This window comes from Choloepus didactylus, unplaced genomic scaffold (assembly GCF_015220235.1).
Source record: "Choloepus didactylus isolate mChoDid1 unplaced genomic scaffold, mChoDid1.pri zz_scaffold_217_ctg1, whole genome shotgun sequence".
Lineage (NCBI taxonomy): Eukaryota > Metazoa > Chordata > Mammalia > Pilosa > Megalonychidae > Choloepus > Choloepus didactylus.
In genome coordinates, this window is record NW_023637651.1 from 1 (window position 1) to 21,273 (window position 21,273).

Sequence of the window (21,273 nt, forward strand, 5' to 3'; positions counted from 1 at the left end):
TTGAAAGAGGAAGGTTAGGAGCATGTGGGACACCAAAATGAAGGAGGAAAGAGGAAAGATAAAGACTGGGACTGTATAACCAGTGAAACCTAGAGTGCTCAACAATTATGATAAAATGTACAAACATGTTTTTACATGGGGAAGAACAAATGAATGTCAACCTTGCAAGATGTTAAAAATAGAGTGGTACTGGGGAAAAATACAATCAATGCAAACTAGAGACTCTAGTTAACAGAAACATTGTATTATGCTTAATTTAATGGAACAAAGGCAATACAGCAAAGCTAAATGCCTATAAGAGGGGGACATAAGGGAGGGGTACAGGACTCTTGGCATTGGTGACACTGTCTGACTTTTATTCTAATTTAGTTTAATTCTATCTTTCCTTTTGTCACTTTTTAGTTGTCATGTTTTTTTCTTTCTTTTTCTTTTGTCTCTCTACCTTCTTTGGCTCTTCCTCATTCTTTGTGGAAGAAACAGAGATGTCCTTACATAGATAGTGGTGATGGTGGTGAACACATAAATATGTGACTACACAGGGAACCATCGATTGTTTACTTAGGATGGAATGTATGGTGGGTAAACAAAACTGTCTTAAAAAAGAAAAAACAACAGGTTGATTAAGAAACCTTGAGGGCACTATATTGAGTGAAACAAGTCAGACACATAAGGACAAATATTGCATGATCTCATTGATATGAACTAATTATAATATGTAAATTCATAGACATGAAATATAAGTTACCAGGACGTTCAATGAGGCTAAAGAATGGGGAGCGGTTGCTTATTATGAGCAGAATGTCTAACTACTTTGAACTTAAGTATTTGGAAATGGACAGAAGTGACAGTAGCACGTTATTGTGAGAATAACTAACAGTGCTGAATGGTGTGTGAAGGCGGTGAAAAGGGGAAGCTTAGAGTCATGTATGTCACCAGAAGGAAAGTTGGAGGTTAAAAGATGGGAATGTATAAAATAGTGAATCTTGTAGTGGACAATGTCTGTGATTAACTGTACAAATATTAGAAATCTCTTTCATGATCTAGAACAGATGTATGACATCATAACCAGAAGTTAATAATAGAGGGATATATAGGAAAAAAATATACCTATTGCAAACTATGTACTACAGTTAGTAGTATTTTAATATTCTTTCATCAACAGTAACAAATGTACTATGCCAATACTATAAGTCAATAAATGAGGGCAGGTGGTTAGGGGTATGGGAGGATTTGAGTTTTCTTTTTTTGTCTTTATTTCTTTTCTGAAGTAATAAAAATGTTCTAAAAATTGAAAAAAATTAATTGTGGTGATGGATGCACAGCTGTATGATGGTACCCGGGCAACTGACTGTAGACTTTGGATCTTTGGATAACTGTATGGTATGTGAACAATCTCAATAAAATTAAATTAAAAAAAAAAAAAACACTATACTGCAAAACTGTTTCTTTGTGAACCTCATTAGGACTTTTACACATGGAATCATACATTTAGCCATATGTTGACCTGGAATCATTCTCTAGATTTTTAAAATTATTTTTATTAGAGAATTTGTAGGTTTACAAAAAATCTATAGAAAATACAGAGTTCCCATATACTCCCCCCCTCACACATACAGTGCTCCCTATCATTAACACTGTGTATTAGTGTGGTACCATTGTTATAACTGATGAAACAATATTATTATAATTACACTATGAACTATAGTCCATCGTTCACATTAGGGCTCACTGTTGGCATTGCAGAATTCGACAGTTTTTTTCTTTTAATTTTTATTCTAGTAACATTTGTGGTATATAAAACTTCCCCTTTTACCCATAGTCAAATGTAACTGAGTGGTGTTAATTACATTAACAATGCTGTGCTACCATCACCACCACCTACTACCAAAACCTAAACAGAAACTCAGTGCCAATTAATCATTAACTCCCTATTCCTTACCTTTATCCCAGTACTTGGTAACCTGCATTCTAGTTTCTGACTCTACGAATATGCTTATTCTAATTATTTCATACCAGTGAGATCATTTGTCCTTTTGAAAGACAGTCCTGCCAGATATAAATTTCTTGGTTGGCAACTGTTTTCTATCAGCACATTTAATATCTCATCCCACTGCCTTCTTGTCTCCATGGATTCTGATGAGAACTCAGCAGTAAATCTTATTGGAGCTCTCTTGTACATAACATGTTGCCTTTCTCTTGCAGCTTTCACAACTTTCTCCTTGTCCTTGGCATTCAGCATGTTGACTGCCATGTGTCTGGACATGATTCTCTTTGAGTTTATCCTGTTTTGGGTTCACTGGGCATTATGAACGTCTACATTCACATCTTTTCGTTAAATCTGGGAAGTTTTCTAACATTATTTCTTAGAGTACTGCTTCTGCCCTATTTCTTTTTCTTCTCCTTCTGAGACTCCCATAATGCGTATATTGGTATGCTTGATGGTGTCCCACAGGTCTCTTAGGCTCTGTTAACTTTTTAAAATTCTTTTTTTCTTTCTGCTCCTCAGCCTGAATCATTTCAACTATCTTTTCTTTAGGTTCACTGATTCTTTCTTCTGCCAGTTCCAATCTGCTATTGAAACTCTCTAGGGAATTTTTCATTTCAGTTATTGTGGTCATCAACTCCACTACTTCTATTTCGTTCCTTTTTCAAATTTCTATGTCTTTATTGAGATTCTCATATTGTTCATTTTTCATTTTCCTGGTATCCTGTAGTTCTTTCTCTGTGTTTTCCTATTTCTCCTTGAGCATATCAAAGATTCTTTAAAGTCTTTGCCCAGTATGTCCAAAGTCTTGTCTTCTTCGATGGTTTCTGAATTGTTCTCTCATTCCTTAGGATGGATTGTCACTTCCTGTTGGCCTTTGTCTTGTAATCTTTAGTTGCACACTCTCCATTTTTAATATTTTTAATTAACTCTGGGATTTAGTCTTTGAGCTGTTTCTTAAGTTTGTATCCAGCTAGTGATATGACAGACTTCCTCGAGTGTTAGGCGCTAACAAAACCAACCAACCAACGCAAAAAAAAACAAACAAAAAAAACAAAAACAACAACAACAACAAAAAACACCTTTCACAGTTTTGCAGTTTGGCTCTGCACTGGCTGACACTCTGCTTCAGAATTCAGCTCTCCTATCAAAAAGATCAGCCCAAGGCAAAACTGAAGGATAGGTTCTTTTCTGTCTTTTCTAAGTTTTTGTCTTGCCTATTCATAGCCTTAGGAATTCCCTCATTTATAGGAATCAGAATGTCCCCTCTATTCCCTAGGAAATAGACTCACTCCCCCTCCAGGGTCCTCTATTGTATGTCTTAAAGCCTATAATCCTTTGCCTCAGGACACTTAATTGTTCCTTACCCTGCTTAACTGTTTCCTGCATTGCTTGGTTCTCACACTGCTTTAGCTTTCTGAAAGCTGCCTCTCCCATGGGGCACATTCTGGGAGGGAGAGCCAGAAACCAGTGCCCTGGTTCAGTCTTCAGGCTGTCACACAATAGGTTGGCACCAGCATACAGGCACCCCAGTAAACACACAGGGGTTGTTCTGCTTTCTTCAGAACAGGGCCAGGGTCTCACAATGGGAGCACCACCCACCCTGTGCTGGGGAGGGGGTAGAGGTAGGCCAGCAAGGGCACCACAAACTTCTATCAGTTTTTAGTGGCCCTTTTTTCCATTTGGCACTTGCCCATTTACTGCAACCCTTTAACTGTTTTCCGGACTTTTGAGGAAGATGGCTCTGCCAGAGTTTGCTAGTTGTTCACAGACTCTGTGAGGAAACGGCACCTTGGAGCATCTTATGATGCCATCTTGGTCGACTGGAAGTCTCTCTAGAAAAACTGAACTTCAGAACCTAAATTGGTTGTTTATGACTTCTAAGACTTGCTTTTTGCTTATATACACGGGCTTCATTAAATAGATCCTGCAAATCAGTGAATTATACTATGCAGCAGTTTTGGACTTAGTACATAATTACTTGATTAATTATATGTTGAAAAATATAACAAAAGAATTCCCTGTGGGCATATACAGAGATGAGAAAGTAAAGTCAAAACATCCTCTTTTACTTTTTAACATCACTCAATGCTTACACTTTAAAAAATAATAGACTGTACCTCAGAATCCCAAGGTGATTCTGTATCTTCCTTTTCACCCAATCCTAAAGCTGGCATCATATCTATAAAGTGTAGTCACAGACACATTAATGAGAACATTCATTACCGTGAATATTAAATACATGTATGTCTAGCTGCATTCATGAATATTTCAATGAAACAAAAGTTAAAGCAGAAAAGAACTTCAGAGGGTCGAAGTAGTTTCAGGAAAACGTTGGTAGTAGTTTGAATACTTAGAAAGAAAGACAGCAAAAGAAAAACATTTAAAACAAATGATATCATATTTAGAGCAACATATTTTCAATTAGGTTTTTTATAATCATATTTAAGCAAAGAAAAACTTTCATACTTACCACTTCTATCATCTTTGTGTGCTCCAACAACAGAAGTCGTATTGCCACTATTCATTTGTTCTCTTGGAGCACTTTCAGGAATATCAAGACCAGCTTCTTTTTCTATAATTGCTGGCTTTCTTGTTCCTTCCTGTAATTGAAAAGGAAAAAAAAAAAAAACAACTTCAGAAAGCATTACATTCATTTGCTCACTCATTCATTCAGTTAGTACATCAGCAATATGGCAACAAACATTTATTGTGTCTATCAAAATTGTAGGTACTATCCTGGAAGTATCTGTAATAATAAATAAGAGAGTTTCTGTCCCATGTTCTAGATGGGGTAGAGATAATAAAAACAAATAAGGGTAGAAAAGTTGTCATTGACTAGTTATACAACTGAAATGGATAAAGAGCAGTAAGGGTACTTAAGAGAGAATGGTCTATCCTATCTGGGGAGCTCCAAAAATGCTGCAAAGATAGGGCTACATCTTGAAAGACAGAAAGGTACAGAGGAAGGTGTGAAGGGCATTCTAAATGGGATGGCAGGAGCAAATGGATGTGGCATAAAACAACTCATTAAAAGAGGGTACAAAAGTAGTGTGGTTAAAATGGAGCACAGTTATTGGGAATGGGATGGAGGGATAAAACTGGAGAATTAGGGCCAGATCACAGAGGTGTCATGGTAGAATGTGAATTTTCCCACTTAGGTAATGGGAATCCACTGTAAGCTGGTAAGCAGAGGAGTTATGCCACCACAAATATATTTTAGGAAGGTCACACTGGCAGCAACATAAAGATGAAGATAAGGGGAGCAAGACCAGAAAAACTACTTCAAAATTACGGTAAGAAAGTAAATTAGGGTAATGAGAGTAGGGAGAGAAGTGAAAGGACACATGAAAAGCTGGTAAGAAGGTAGAAAATTCTCAACTTGGTGACTGAGTAGATGTCTTAACTGGGAGGGTTGGAGTCCAGAATTTTTCCCACTTACTTGTTTCCAGTAGTGCTTTTTACTAAAATGGGGAAAATGGATGACAGAGTAGATTAGAAAGAGTCAGGTGGGTTAGTGACAAAGTTCCATTTGGGACGTAGCAAACTGCAGATGTCCAGGGGACCAAGAAGAAAGATTTGGATACATTTGGAGTAGGCGTAGATGACCTTACTCAGAAGAAGCATATGGGAAAAAAATAAATATTTGTAAAATACGCTAAGCTGAAATTATTAAATAATGCAGACCTATCCTGAACTCTGAAATCTTGAAAATGTAAACAAGAGAAGGAAATAAAACCACAGAATTCAAGTTTCCAATCATATATTTTAACATCTGGTTCAAAGATAAAAAATAAATATTCTTTTATTAGTATATGTAAATATTCATTTCTGACATATGGTAATACACAGTTTTACAGTTAATGAAAGGATTTAATTCTAAAACAATTCAAAATATTACAAAAAGGTTCATCTTAAAATACTAATCTTAAAGAGAAGTTTTAAACTACATAATAGAAATGCTTACATGATTACAGAATTATGAGGCATTTTAAGTACCATTATGATATAAAAAAGACATAAAATCCCATTTTAAAATTCACAAGGTTTATTTCCATATGAATAGCATACGATAATTTTCTATCATATAACACACAGGATGGTAGTTAAAGACTGGAGAAAGGATATAGCATCAAAAAATCAATAAAACTCTGATTATCAAGCAGGAACTAAAAAAAAATGAAGTCAATACGATCCCTGAATTTTAGATAAGATATATGTGCGAAGTTTAACAACTATGAATACTAAACTTAACATTTCCTGAAAATAATGAAATGTACTGGCTGCTGGAGTTACTTTAAAAAGTAAAAAAATCATCTGCCAGAGACAATTGTGTATGCTCTACTGGCAGCCTTTACTTCCTTATGACTATATGCTTAAATAATTTTAGAAAAAAAATCATAAACTGTGATTTCACCCATTTGATATGTGTATGCATGTGTCCATTACATGCAGACAGTATTTGGGTAAAGAAAAATCAGAATCTCTCTACAAAAAAAAAGGCTACTTTTTTTCTTTAATTTAAGAGTGTTTCAGCTTAAAATTTATTTTCTCATTTAATGGATGCAGATTTAGAGCGTCATTTATACAATCAGAAATTTCAATCTTATTTATAACAGTAATGAGTGAAAAGACGAAATGTTTATTTACTTATCTCTCTCTTTATTCTTAAGAGATCTAAAACAGCTACTGAGTAGTACCAAAGAGTAGGACAATTAAGTTAGATATCACAAGAAACAAAAGGGCCAATTATCATAATTCACACTAAATCTGATAAAGCTTAAAACAGATTTCACTATGAACAGATGACCCTACAAACACAGAGTTTGCTAAATTAAAATACAAGAAATTAGTAAAGATAAAAGGAGTAAAGATTAGATTTTCTTTCAGTTCTTCAAAGAAAATCAGCAACAAGTTATTCAGAAGAGTGTGAGTATTTTCTTTCTTTACCTGGCTTTCTTTTCTCAATCTGCATTTAAAAAATTTCTATCATGTTCTATAATAGAGTTCCTGCCCTCATTTAATCCCACTATTTCTTTTTGTGTTTTTATAATAATCTCTTTCATCTTGACCCTCTTCAACCTCTATATTCATCTTACCCTTTGTGAATGAATTCTTCTCCCTCATCCCCCTTCTCATTTACATATTTGTCTAGTTGTTCTTTTTGGTGGCCTTCTAATTCCTTCCTTCTGTAATGTCACACCAAAAAACTGTACAGTACCAGCAACTCTTCATAAATCTCAACCCTGTTCATCTATCCTGCTAGCTCTTACACTTGTTTTCTATTATGATCTTGGGGAGCTCCATTTCTTTCTAGAATCCTTGTCATCTTTAAGTTGATACACAATTAAGAGAATGCAGGGAACAGAATGTGGAAAAAGCATGGAAAAAGTTAAAAACAAAACAAAACACAACTTTACCTTTGTAGCACCAGGGACTGCTGAAGACTCGAGGGGAGGTTTTAGAAGAGGGTCAGGTGATGGAAAAGCAGCACGAGCGAGGCCCTCAGCTTTGGAGACACTGTCATTCAGATGTGGATTCGAATCCCAGTTCTGCTATTTACTAACTCACCTACATCCTCCCATGGGTAAGGATTATGAGAAATTGTATAGTTTATCCTCAAAATGCTACTCCCTTTACCCATAATTGATATGATACAAAAAACTATGCTATTATCTCTGAGACACCTGAAACTCAGAGCTAGAGCTCGGCAGATATGAATGTCAGTATTACTGCATACAGCCACTGTCAAAAGAAAAAAAGCTGAAAAAGAGCCCAGACTTCAATTAGTGATATGAATGAAGCAGTTCTGGTTAAGACCAGGGCAAGCCAGGCCAAAGGGTAAAGATTGAAACTGATTGTGTTTTAAAACTTCAACTTCCATATGAGAGCAAGGGAAGAGATATCTATTTGGTACAGGATCTACATTTTCTAAATGTTACAACTCTACAGTCGATTTGTTCAAACACCACAATTTCATGGAACTTTGAATAGGAAGTGAGATACGGTAGGTTAGTATAGGCTGGAGTGAAATAGTAACACATCCCAGAGTAATTTGGGCAGATAATAAAAAATATATTTACAGCCTCCCCCTCCCCAGCCCCGAGGATCTGGGGGAAGGTGCAGATGTGTTGGACATCCTCACCTGGACTGGTGTTGATGTTGTCACAAACATTGGGACTGGCGGTTTGATATGCTGAGCCCTCGATCATGGGACTTGGTCTTATGAAGCTCATTACTGCAAAGGAGAGTCTAAACTTGCATGTAATTGTGCCAAAGAGTCTCCCCCTGAGTACCTCTTTGTTGCTCAGATGTGGCCCTCTCTCTCTAACTGAGCCATCTCGACAGGTGAACTTGCTGCCCTCCCCCCCTACGTGGGACCTGACTCCCAGGATTATAAATCTCCCTGGCAATGCAGAATACGACTCCTGGGGATGAACGTGGACCCGGCATCATGGGACTGAGAGTAACTTCTTGACCAAAAGGGGGATGAAAAATGAGATGAAATAGTTTCAGTGGCTGAGAGATTTCAAATGGAGTCGAGAGGTCACTCTGGTGGACATTCTTATTCACTATATGGATAACACCTCTTAGGTTTTAATGTATTGGAATAGCTAGAAGTAAATACCTGAAACTACCAAACTCCAACCCAGCAGTCTGGACTCCTGAAGACAATTATATCATAATGTACATTACGAGGGGTAATAGTGTGATTGCAAAGACCTTGAGGATCACACCCCCTTTACCTAATGTACGGATGAGTAGAAAAATGGGGATAAAAACTAAAGGATGGCTAGGGGGATGATTTGGGTGTTCTTTTTTCACTTTTATTTTTTATTCTTATTCTGGTTCTTTCTGATGTAAGGAAAATGTTCAGAGATAGATTGTGGTGATGAATGCATAACTATGTTATCATACTGTGGTGATTGTATGGTGTGCGAACGTATTTCAGTAAAACTGAATTTAATAAAAAAAAAAAAACTATGCTATCCGTTAGATTGTTTTCTTAACCAAAATAATCTAGAACAAAAACTTATCCCTGGGTAGTTTAGAGTATTATTGAAAAATACTGGCATTATGAAATTTAAATTATTTGTTATAGTTTGAAATGTGTTTAGTGTCATGTTTGCATGATGTGCTGGTTTGGATGTATGATGTCCCCCAAAACACCATGTTCTTTAAAGCAATCTTGTGGGGGCAGACAAAATAGTGTTGATTAGTTGGAATCTTTGGGTTAGTTTGTTTCCATGGAGATGCGACCCACCCATCTGTGGGTAATACCTTTGATTAGATTATTTCCATGGGGGTGTGGCCCTGCCCATTCAACATGGGTCTTGATTAGTTTACCTGAGACCTATAAGAGCTCAGAGAGAAGGAGCTCAGTGTTGCAGCCAAGAGGGACATTTTGGAGCCGGCCACTGAAAGCAGACTTTCATTAGCCCAGAGTTTGCCTGGGCAAAATGAAGAGAACACCCCCAGATGCCTACAGAGGAACATCCTGGGAGAAAGCCATTTTGAAACCAGAAACCTAGAGCAACGAGATGCCAGCCACATGCTTTCTGAGCTATTAGAGGTTTTCCAGACTTCATCGGTCATCCTTCAGCAAAGGTACCTGTGCCAGTTTGTATATATTACATCCCCCAGAAAAAGCCACATTCTTTGATGTAATCTTGTGGGGGAAGAGGTATTAGTGCTGATTAGGTTGGAACTTTCTGATTGAGTGTTTCCATGGAGATGTGACCCACCCAGCTGTGAGTGACAACTTTGCTCAGGGTGTGACCTCTAACAGAATGTTTCCATGGAGGTGTGGCCCCGCCCATTCAGCATGGACCTTGATTAGTTCACTGGAGTCTTATAAAGGGGCTCACAAACAGAAGAACCTCAGAGCTGCAACTTACAGAGACATGTTGAAGACAGTCGTTGAGAGCATCTGTGCGTGATATTTTGAAGAGCTGCTGCAGCTAACAGAGGACAAAATGCCCCAAACACAACATTTTGGAGACACCATTTTGGAACACAACCTGGGAGCAAGTGGATGCCAGCCACGTGCTTTCCAAGCCAACAGAGGTTTTCTGGATGCAAACAGCCATCCTTCAGTGAAGGTACCCAACTGATGATGCCTTACCTTGGACACTTTATGGCCTTAAGACTGTAACTGTGTAAACAAATAAGCCCCCTTTATAAAAGCCAATCCATTTCTGGTATTTTACAAATGGCAGAATTAGCAATCTGGAACACATAATTTATATAGTCATCCAATTTATCTCATGCGGGGGGGAAAATGTGGTAGTTTAATTCTTGGTACTATCTTACCAAGGGTTAGAATGGGTTAGAATTGCAGAAAGTACAGATCACTTCTTTTGTCAAAAAGCTAAAGACAAATGATTGTTTAAATTCATCCCCTTCCAAGAAAGAGAAGAAAAAAAAGAGAAAAAATCCTTGAGGGGCAATGACTGATGAATGAAAGTTGGCACACATACACAGACACACACACACAGCTATTAAGTATGCTTCAATGTACTACAATGGATACAGAAAAATGACTGAGAAAACATGAAGAACTGTTTACTGTGAAGGAAAATTTAGGCTTAGAGTAAATAAAAAAGAAAAGAAAAAACAGGGTTGGGAGGTGTGCCGTTTTGAATGTATTGTGTCCCCCAAATGCCATTATCTTTGTAGTCTTGTGTGGGGCAGAAGTTTTGGTGCTGGTTAGATTTGCTTGGAGTGTGCCCCACCCAGCTGTGGGAGATAATTTTGATGAGATGTTCCCATGGAGGCGTGGCCCCACCCATTCGGGGTGGGCCTTGATCGGTGGAGCTATATAAATGAGCTGACTCAAAGAGGAAAGAGAGTGCAGCTGGGAGTGATGTTTTGAAGAGGAGCAAGCTTGCTAGAGAGGAACGTCCTGGGAGAAAGCCGTTTTGAGGCCGGAGCTTTGGAGCAGATGCCAGCTGCCTTCCTAGCTAACAGAGGTTTTCCGGAGGCCATTGGCCATCCTCCAGTGAGGGTACCCGATTGCTGATGTGTTACCTTGGACGCTTTGTGGCCTTAAGACTGTAATTGTGTAGTGAAATAAACCCCCATTTTATAAAAGCCTATCCATCTCTGGTGTTTTGCATTCTGCAGCATTAGCAAACTAGGACAGATTTTGGTACCAGAGAAGTGGGGTGCTTTTGCTGCTGAGTTTGCAAATACCAAACATGTTGGAACGGCTTTTTAAATGGATAAGGGGAAGTTTCTGGAAGAGTTGTGAGGAGCTTGATAGAAAAGGCCAAAACTGCTTTAAAGAGACTGTTTGTGGAAATATGGACTCTAAAGATACTTCTGATGGGGACTTGAGCAGAAATGATGAATGTGTTGTTGTAAACTGGAAGAAAGGTGATCCTTGTTTTAAAGTGGCACAGAATTTGGCAAAATTGAGTCCTGGTGTCAGATGGAAGGAAGAATCTGGAAGCAACAACCTGGAATACTTAGCTGAGGAGATCTCCAGACTACGTGTGGAGGACGTATCCTGTCTTCTCCTTGCAGCTTATAGTAAAATGCGAGCAGAGAGAGATAAACTTAGAACTGAACTCTTGGGTTCAAAGAAACCAGAAGTTGATGGCTTGGAAAATTACAGGCTTCCAGGGGGTGGAATCCCAGAAGCTACAGCCCAACGTGAGGATGGAACCAAACATGGAACCCAGCCGCCATTTCAGTACAAGCCAAGATTGGAAAAGGAGTTAAGCAGAAAGGATTTGTGGAAAGTCCTATTGTCTGATGGCTTTGACCCTTGCGTGCTTCATGCAAAGCCAACAGAATTTTTGCGAGATCTTTATAGACAGAGCCATTGCTGGTCTGGACTGGAGGAGACAGACAAGGAAAAAATTAAAGGAAAAATCTCTTCAAAGACAGAGCCATGGAGGTTGAGGTCTGGAGTCAGGAGGTCTCGGGCTGGGAGAGCGGAGCAGCCCACATGCATGGAAAGGGTGAGTTTGCCCTGGAGGTCGAGGGCGGGCTTTCCGCCTCAATGCTCTGGAAGAGTTTTGCCACCTCAGGTCCCAAAGAGGGTGGAGCACATTTCCAGGGAAATGGGGAGAGCCTGGCTGCCACCCCAGTGTTCTGAAGGGGTTGAGCGTGTGCCCCGGAGATGGAAGGGAATCCGGGAGCTGCCCCGAGGTTTGAGGAGGGTGGAGCCGAGAAGGTGGTCTCCCCAATGTGTGGATATGTTGGAGCACTCACCCAAGCGTTTGGAGAGGAACGGGCTGCCGAAAAGGCCCTTGGGAAGGGTTAGGCTCCCGCTCTCTCAAGCCCCAAGGATGCAACATTGTTCTGTAAATGACTCTTGGACTTTGAAATCTAATGGAGTTTGTCCTGCGGGTTTTAAGAACTGTTTTGCTCCTGTTAACCCTGTTTTCCTTACTGTTTCTCCTTATGGCAGTGGAAATGTTTATCCTATGAATGTCTGTCCTTTGTATATTGGAAGCATATAACTTGTTCTAAGTCCACAGATCCAAGCTAAAGGAAAAGTATGCCTTGGGACTGACCACGCCTAAATTGATTTTGATGGGATTTTGTACTTGACTATTGTTACTGAGATGATGTAAGTTTTTGTGGTATTGTGATGGAATGAATGTATTTTTTATTTGGAAAGATAATGTCATTTTGGGTTCCAGGGGGTGGAATGTGCCAGTTTGAATGTATTGTGTCCCCCAAATGCCATTATCTTTGTAGTCTTGTGTGGGGCAGAAGTTTTGGTGCTGGTTAGATTTGCTTGGAGTGTGCCCCACCCAGCTGTGGGAGATAATTTTGATGAGCTGTTCCCATGGAGGTGTGGCCCCACCCATTCGGGGTGGGCCTTGATCGGTGGAGCTATATAAATGAGCTGACTCAAAGAGGAAAGAGAGTGCAGCTGGGAGTGATGTTTTGAAGAGGAGCAAGCTTGCTAGAGAGGAACGTCCTGGGAGAAAGCCGTTTTGAGGCCGGAGCTTTGGAGCAGATGCCAGCTGCCTTCCTAGCTAACAGAGGTTTTCCGGAGGCCATTGGCCATCCTCCGGTGAGGGTACCCGATTGCTGATGTGTTACCTTGGACGCTTTGTGGCCTTAAGACTGTAATTGTGTAGTGAAATAAACCCCCATTTTATAAAAGCCTATCCATCTCTGGTGTTTTGCATTCTGCAGCATTAGCAAACTAGGACAGGAGGCATGTGACATGACCAGTCAATCAAATACAAGCTTAGCCAAGATAGAAAAAGAAAAAACAGAATTACAAAAACATATGTGGAAAAATGTGTGTGTGTTTGTGTATGTATGTATCTCACAGATAACTACAGACATTTGTTCATAGTGAGCCCCTAAAAACAATGATTTGTATTACTCTATGATTGTTTATAAATACTATGTAATAGTTTTAATTTTATCATTATAAAATAAGTCATTCAATTAGTTGAACACAGTCTTCTACCACTACATGAAAGCTCTAAATTATTACTAGAGAAAAAGAAAAATGGAAAAGGAAATGTTCCTAACACATCAACTCACTACTTAAGAGAAAGAACAGGTAATCAGAACTTCTAAGGAATAATGTTTGGCTTGCATACATATATTTAATAGAACATGGGTTGGGGCTAAAAAAGTTGATAAATTTTTGTCTACACCCTAATCTAAGCTCATTATTGGAGGGCACCAGAAAATATACTATGAACTTCTTTCTTATTCATAACATATTCCCGCAACATAACTCAAATGAACTCATACATCCTAAATATTAAAAGGGAATATTAAATTTAAGCCATAGTTTTAGAAATTCAAATAGATATATAATGCATATTACATTACTTGTACTGCCCTGTTATAGAAAAATCCATGTCTGCTCATTTAGTCAGATTCAAAGATATTAAAATGGTTCTTACAAGCAAGACCTTATTCTAGGTGCTCCAGGATATACGCAAAAATATTTCTTATCTTCCAGTAGCTTATAAAGATGCAGGGGTCCTAAAATGAGTTTTAAATAACTATTATACAAAAACTTCTGAAATTTGGATTTTTTTGAATGTTATACAAGGGATTTGAATGGGTATTTTTAAAAATCATAATACCAAAAGTTTCTGAAATTAGAAATTTTAACATATGGTCATTAAGAGTCTGCTTCTAGAGCTGGTTATTATTCTAGGCAAAACACGTAATCTGCAATTAGATGAAGAGTTTTAAATATACTCTTCATAGAATGGTTTAGAAAACCCAGTAGAATCTCTTTGTAACAGAGATTTTGGGAAAGAGAATTTAAATATCTAAATTCCCACTATTTCTAATATTGTTTTAATGTAAATAAAGAACAAGGATGGAAACAGAGAAAAAGTTCTCTCCTAAAAACTACAGGATACAAAAATAAAGAGTCTAAGAGAAAAAAAAAAACCAAAAACCATATGGTATATGCTGTATAGTTTTGGAACTGTAAGGTAACAGAGAGCTTTCTTGATTATTAAAGCATGATTGGATCCATTAAAAATTTCATTGGGCCATGAGAATTATAAAAGTAATATTAGTATGACTTAAAAGTCACAGTAAGAATCCTTATCCTTAACCATATTTCATATTTCCTCCACTGTGGGAAAGCTTTTCTCAATACAATTTTATTGTCACTGTGTATTTTCCTGCCAATCTGTTTTTTCAGCCTCCACTCCCCAATCTTCAGTTTTTACCAAAGCAAAAAAATAAAATAAAATTCAAACACTCATGTTTCTATAAAATGTTTTTCTTTGTCCAACTCTCCATTACAAACATAAAACAATGATAGGCAGACCAGTACTAAATTTTAAGACTAAATAAAACTAAATTCAGAGCAGGAAAACTAATTTCACCCGAGAGCACTTCACCTTGGTGTCAAAATCGAAGTCTTCTTCATCTGATGCAGGCCATGAATCATCAATGCCAGGTTTGTTGGAAAGCCTTTAGAGCAAAAATATACAACAAAATGAGTAAGTTCATTTCTTTTTTAAGAATCTGGTGAAAAGCTGGCTATCTATATATTAAACAATGTTTCTTGACATAATTAAAATTTGGCTTAATGAAAAGCATTAAGTTATTTAGTTCTGATTCCACTTCTCCCAAACTATGAAATACTCAATGAAGACTCACTCTTAGTCCCCATAACAAAATGTGCCAGCCAATCTACTGGCAAAGCCTGAGAATATTTTTCATCACCAAAGTCCTGGGTGCTGAACTGAAACTCTCAACTGACGTAACTTTTGTTACTTGAAGTGGAACAAAACTGATAACCAAAAACAAGGTAGAAAGATACACTGCCCCTTCTCCATGGTCTGTTCCTGGTTTAAAGACTAATCTCTGTCAAAAATGTAGTCTTGGTTCTTTAGCACCTTCTCAAGAAGGTGAAAGTACTGCTCCCCTTCCCTCCCTTTACTCTAAAACAGCACAGGGAGTCCCTGAAATGTTTGAAAACAAAATGTACAAAAGCCAAAGAACAAATTTATATGTTGTTAGTGGGACTATTATCTCCAGAGAGATTAAAACATTAAACATTACAAAATCCAATTTTTTTCCTGCCTTATTCAGGTCCACATAAACTAGCAAGACCATAAAAACCCAAACAGGCACTGAGATACCCCAGGAGAGAGACTGCTGTGAAACAGGCTCCTGGTAGTTGTACCTCTCTCTCCCTAAGTGCTGTCTAGGGATCTTCCTTCCTATGGGCTCTCACTCCTGTATTATCCCTCCTTCTGCAGGGCTCAGTGGCAGTCCCAATATTTAAATCTTCAGTCTATGAAGACGGATGACTGGAACAAGGACGGGCTCAAATGGCCAAGAGAAGGAGCTCTCTACTTCTAGACAATGGAGTCTGAGTAACTAACCCCCAACACAGACATATTACCAACTACCCAAGTGAAGCTCACTGACTGATCTGACTGACAACCACCCACACCCCACCCTTCCCCTACACGTACAACGGAAAGACATCAGTAAATAGGGCAAAGGGTCACGGTTAAGGGACAACGACGCTGGGCCACAGACCTGGATAATCCAGCAACCTCCAGTCCCCTTGTACACAAGGGGGTCTGAGCCACCCTCTGTAAATGGGGGTGGAGGTAGATGAGGCCACATTCCTATCTGCTGTGAAGAGACTCTTCCCAGAGGCTCAAGTTATTTTAACATTTGTCAATAGAACTAATCTTGAAGTTTGTTAGTTCCTCCAAATAATAAAATAAAAATAAAAAAGCAGCCACCTGTTCAGTATCCCCTTGAACCCCTATGCCTTTCTAGAAAACTTCCAAGATCCTATGTCCTTCATCCCTATAATTTATCTTTTATTAAATGTGTCATAAACCCTGATATTCTGATATCTCTTTTCTAAAACCCTTATTCTTATCTAACCCAGTGTTGTTCCTCTTCAAACTTGCCTCCCCTGCTAACTCCATGTTTATCCTCTTCCACTGTGGTAACTAAACCCACTGCCCACCTTTCTATTATTAACATACTCACTGTGCTGGTATGAATCTTTTATGTGCCCCATAAAAAGACTATGTTCTTTTAATCCACTCTTGTGGGGGCAGACCTACTATGGGTGGGATCTTTTGATTAGGTTGTTTCCATGGAGATGTGACCACCCAATTGTGAGTGGGACCTTTTGATTAGATTATTTCCATGGAGAAGTGACCCTGCCCATTCAAGGTGGGTCTTAATTAGTTTACTAGAGTCCTCTATGAGAGGAAAAAAGGCAGAGACATTTTGAAGAGAGCTCAGAGAACCAACACAGACCCAGACATTTGAAGACGCTAAGCTAAGAGATGAAACCCAGAGCTTGTCCCAGAGAAGCTAAGTGAGAACTCACAGATGCTTAAGGAGAAAGCCACTGGAATTAGAAGCTGAAAGCAATGCAACCCGGGAGCAAAGGACCAGGGATGCCAGCCACATGCCTTCTCAGCTGACAGAGGTGTTCCAGACGTCATCGGCCTTTTCCTCAGAGAAGGTATCTACTACCTCTTGATGCCTTGATTTGGACATTTTCATGGCCTTAGAACTGTAAATTTGTTAACTAATAAACCCCCACTGTAAAAGCCAATCCATTTCTGGTATATTGCATTTCTGGCAGCTTTAGTAAACCAAAACACTCACCTACAGGATGCTAAAGAAGAAAGAGCATTGGGCTCAAACTTCAGAAACCTGAGTTCAAATCTCATTTCTGCCACTTACTGTATGTAGGATCTAGATAAGTCACTTTAATCTCTGTGTTTCATGTTCTCAATCTGAACAACCACTTGGTAAGAACTATGAATGGAGGTTGAAGTACTAGAGGGTGTTAGGATTAATTAATCTTGATCATTCCTTAATATCCTGAAATTCTATGTTCTTATGATTCTGTCTATAGGAAAATGGGACCACTTAGCTGGCAGAAATGGAAAAAAAAAATAATCGAACAAAAGAAACACCAAGAAATGTAGAGAAGAAAGTCAAAAAATCAAGAAAAGATTATTTTTAAATTCATGAAAGAAACAGACTCTAGGAAAAAGAATAAACTTCACAGAACTAGGCCAGGGTACTAGCCTGAAGGCAAAACCAGGCTGGAAAGTCAGTAAAACCCGAAGTAGAGAACGAATATTATTAACACAAAATGGTCTATACGTAGCTATTCTCCATCATACAGTAAAGTAATTGATCTCTAGGGGAGCAGATACCAGTTTACCTATGAAGACTGCTCAAGAAGATCTTGCTTATATAAAACCCACAGTCCTGTGACTATAGGTAACTGAAACCTGCCCTAAAACACTTCATGATCAAAACAATGTACTGGTTACCACTCCAAATGACAAATATACTAGGTCAAACTCCAGAACTAACCAAGTTTCTTAGGAAATCTCTAAATCAGAGTTAATACATAACTATATATGACTTTTGGGGCCAATCTTATCTGGACCCTGGGTCATGATCCCCATGATGCACAAGTACCAATCTACGCCGAGTCACCAGAGAAGGGACTGGGGGCGGGAGGTGGGGCAGTCAGGCTGACAGTAAATCATGGTTCAGCTTCTTGTTAACTATGGGATTTTGAGTCAGTTCACCAACCCCTCTGGACCAGTCTTTCAATCAGTAAAAACAAGATACAGCACAGCTACCTGGCAGAGCTGTTGTGATGACTATTTGAGATAACAAATGTTAAGCACATAATATGTTGTCTATCCCAGAACAAAATACTCAACAAACGTTACTTTCTTGTCTCTGCATCCCCTTGGTTAACAGATAATTTAAAAATCTGTAAAATCCTACCTGCTTAAAGAGACTTCTTCAGAATGCTCTTCCTCTCCTAAAGAAAAATTACATTTGAAATCAACAATAGAAATGTAGTGAATATTAAAAGAATGAGATTCTGATTGTTTGTTACAAAGCAGTTCTGCGAGATCACACCTGAAGACTACACTAGAGTGAATATTAATTATACTATTGGTAGGCAATTTGATGCATTAAGAACTACTACTTCCCCTCCTTTATCAAATGGAAGGAAAGGAGAATGTAATTTATCAAAATCTCAGACCTACAAGTAAATTGTTTACAATTACCATAATCCTAACCTAATCCTATCAGACTGACAGAAAATGGTATCATTAGCAGAATCAGCATAAGCCGACAGTGTCAAATTTAAATAACATGATTTCTCTGGACACCTGCCACTAGAGGCAATTAGAAGAGAGTAAATGTATTTTGTTGTGGCACAACAGAGCACTGAAGCTATTTAGTTGAGACTGTTCCATTGAGGATGAAACACCATACCATAAGGAAGCGAGGCTGATGAGCACTGTACTTTGCAGCAAAGACTTTCCAGGTGCCAGTGGACAAGAGCTCAGGGGAGATCAGTGCACTTTCTCTAATCTTCTGGGGAAGATACTGGAGAGTTCATTTAGTTCTAGCCATTTCCTCTATTTGTGATGCAACAAGGTTCAAGTTCAGCTGACATTTTACCTCCCATAATAAGAAATACTGGAGAGAACCCTCCTTTAAAGCTCTCCCAAGAGCCACCCTGAACTGTACCTCAGTAGCACAAAGAGAAGCTTAAGAAGAAGTTGTGGCAAGTTGCCAGGGGGTATTACCAGAAATGCCAAAGAAAACCCAATTCCTATCAACTCACTCATGCAACCAGAATGTGCCATCGATTGTCCCTCTCCTTGATGGGGGAAATCATTCTTTTACATTGCATGTCAAGCAAAACAGTGGGACTTTCTAATGACAATCCCCATGACCGTGAAGGCAGCTGTAAAACATAAGCCACATTGGAGAGCACAGGCTGTTTGCAGACTCATCCCCCACAGGAAGAGGATCAGTGAGGAGCCTATTGATGTAACACCCACAGCAGTCATGCCCTGGCCTTATTTCCAATTGCCAGATGAGAACACAAGACTCTGATTCCATCTGATAAAATATAGCCTCTTGAAACTGTCTCCTTGCAGTGCTAGAATGTCTATCTGGACCCACCTCATAGAGCACTTAGTGCTGTGTAGTACTGCATCATAGCATTTTTCTTAACCCTCCCCATTATGTGGCAAAGGTCCATAGAAATCATGCTTTTTCCACTTGTAAGGCACATGTCATCAGATCCTATGCTAATGGACAAAAAAAAAAAAAGAAAACAAAAGAGAGGATAAAGAACATCTTAAATGACTACATTTAATTATCTTGGAATGTTAATAATTTTTTAAAGTTCAAAGAGGCACCGAAAGAACCTATTACCATATAATATAATCATAAATTACCAAGACTTAGTCACCTTGAAAATTAAAGATAATTAAAGATCAAAGTAACAGAATATGGGTATTATTGCCAAAATTGAAGTATATGAAAGTACATAACACAAGTAATTCTAATCACATAAAAAGGCAAGGAAAAAAACTGATAAAAATGACTGAATAGCTCATCATGTTTTTTTTTTTTTACGTTTTTTTTAATCATCATTTTATTGAGATATATTCACATACCACGCAGTCATACAAAACAAATTGTACTTTCGATTGTTTACAGTACCATTACATAGTTGTACATTCATCACCTAAATCAATCCCTGACACCTTCATTAGCACACACACAAAAATAACAAGAATAATAATTAGAGTGAAAAAGAGCAATTGAAGTAAAAAAGAACACTGGGTACCTTTGTCTGTTTGTTTCCTTCCCCTACTTTTCTACACATCCATCCATAAACTAGACAAAGGGGAGTGTGGTCCTTATGGCTTTCCCAATCCCCTTGTCACCCCTCATAAGCTACATTTTTATACAACTGTCTTCGAGATTCATGGGTTCTGGGTTGTAGTTTAATAGTTTCAGGTATCCACCACCAGCTACCCCAATTCTTTAGAACCTAAAGAAGGTTGTCTAAAGTGTGCGTAAGAGTGCCCACCAGAGTGATCTCTCGGCTCGTTCTGGAATCTCTCTGCCACTGAAGCTTATTTCATTTCCTTTCACATCCCCCTTTTGGTCAAGAAGATGTTCTCCATCCCACGATGCCGGGTCTACATTCCTCCCCGGGAGTCATATTCCACGTTGCCAGGGAGATTCACTTCCCTGGGTGTCTGATCCCACGTAGGGGGGAGGGCAGTGATTTCACCTTTCAAGTTGGCTTAGCCAGAGAGAGAGGGCCACATCTGAGCAACAAAGAGGCATTCAGGAGGAGACTCTTAGGCACAAATACAGGGAGGCCTAGCCTCTCCTTTGCAGCAACCGTCTTCCCAAGGGTAAAACTTATGGTAGAGGGCTCAACCCATCAAACCACCAGTCCCCTATGTCTGTGGTCATGTTAGCAACCATGGAGGTGGGGTAGGCGAATACCCCTGCATTCTCCACAGGCTCCTCAAGGGGGCAATACATCTTTTTTTTTTTTTTTTACTTGTTTGTCTTTTTTCTTTTTTCTTTTTTTTTTAACTTTCCCTTCTTTTTTTTTTTTTTTAATCATCATTTTATTGAGATATATTCACATACCACGCAGTCATACAAAACAAATTGTACTTTCGATTGTTTACAGTACCATTACATAGTTGTACATTCATCACCTAAATCAATCCCTGACACCTTCATTAGCCCACACACAAAAATAACAAGAATAATAATTAGAGTGAAAAAGAGCAATTGAAGTAAAAAAGAACACTGGGTACCTTTCTCTGTTTGTTTCCTTCCCCTACTTTTCTACACATCCATCCATAAACTAGACAAAGTGGAGTTTGGTCCTTATGGCATTCCCAATCCCATTGTCACCCCTCATAAGCTACATTTTTATGCAACTGTCTTCGAGATTCATGGGTTCTGGGTTGTAGTTT

The 21,273-nt window shown here is 38.6% G+C and overlaps 1 long non-coding RNA gene across 1 annotated transcript; it reads right to left on the minus strand.

Moving 5' to 3' along the window:
• Positions 1–14,729: 14,729 nt before the first annotated feature.
• LOC119526019 lies at positions 14,730–19,568 on the minus strand. Its single transcript, XR_005215065.1, has 3 exons — positions 19,442–19,568; positions 18,242–18,278; positions 14,730–14,911 (listed from the first exon to the last, which is right to left on the minus strand). It is a non-coding gene; the product is annotated as an uncharacterized LOC119526019 (long non-coding RNA).
• Positions 19,569–21,273: the final 1,705 nt, after the last annotated feature.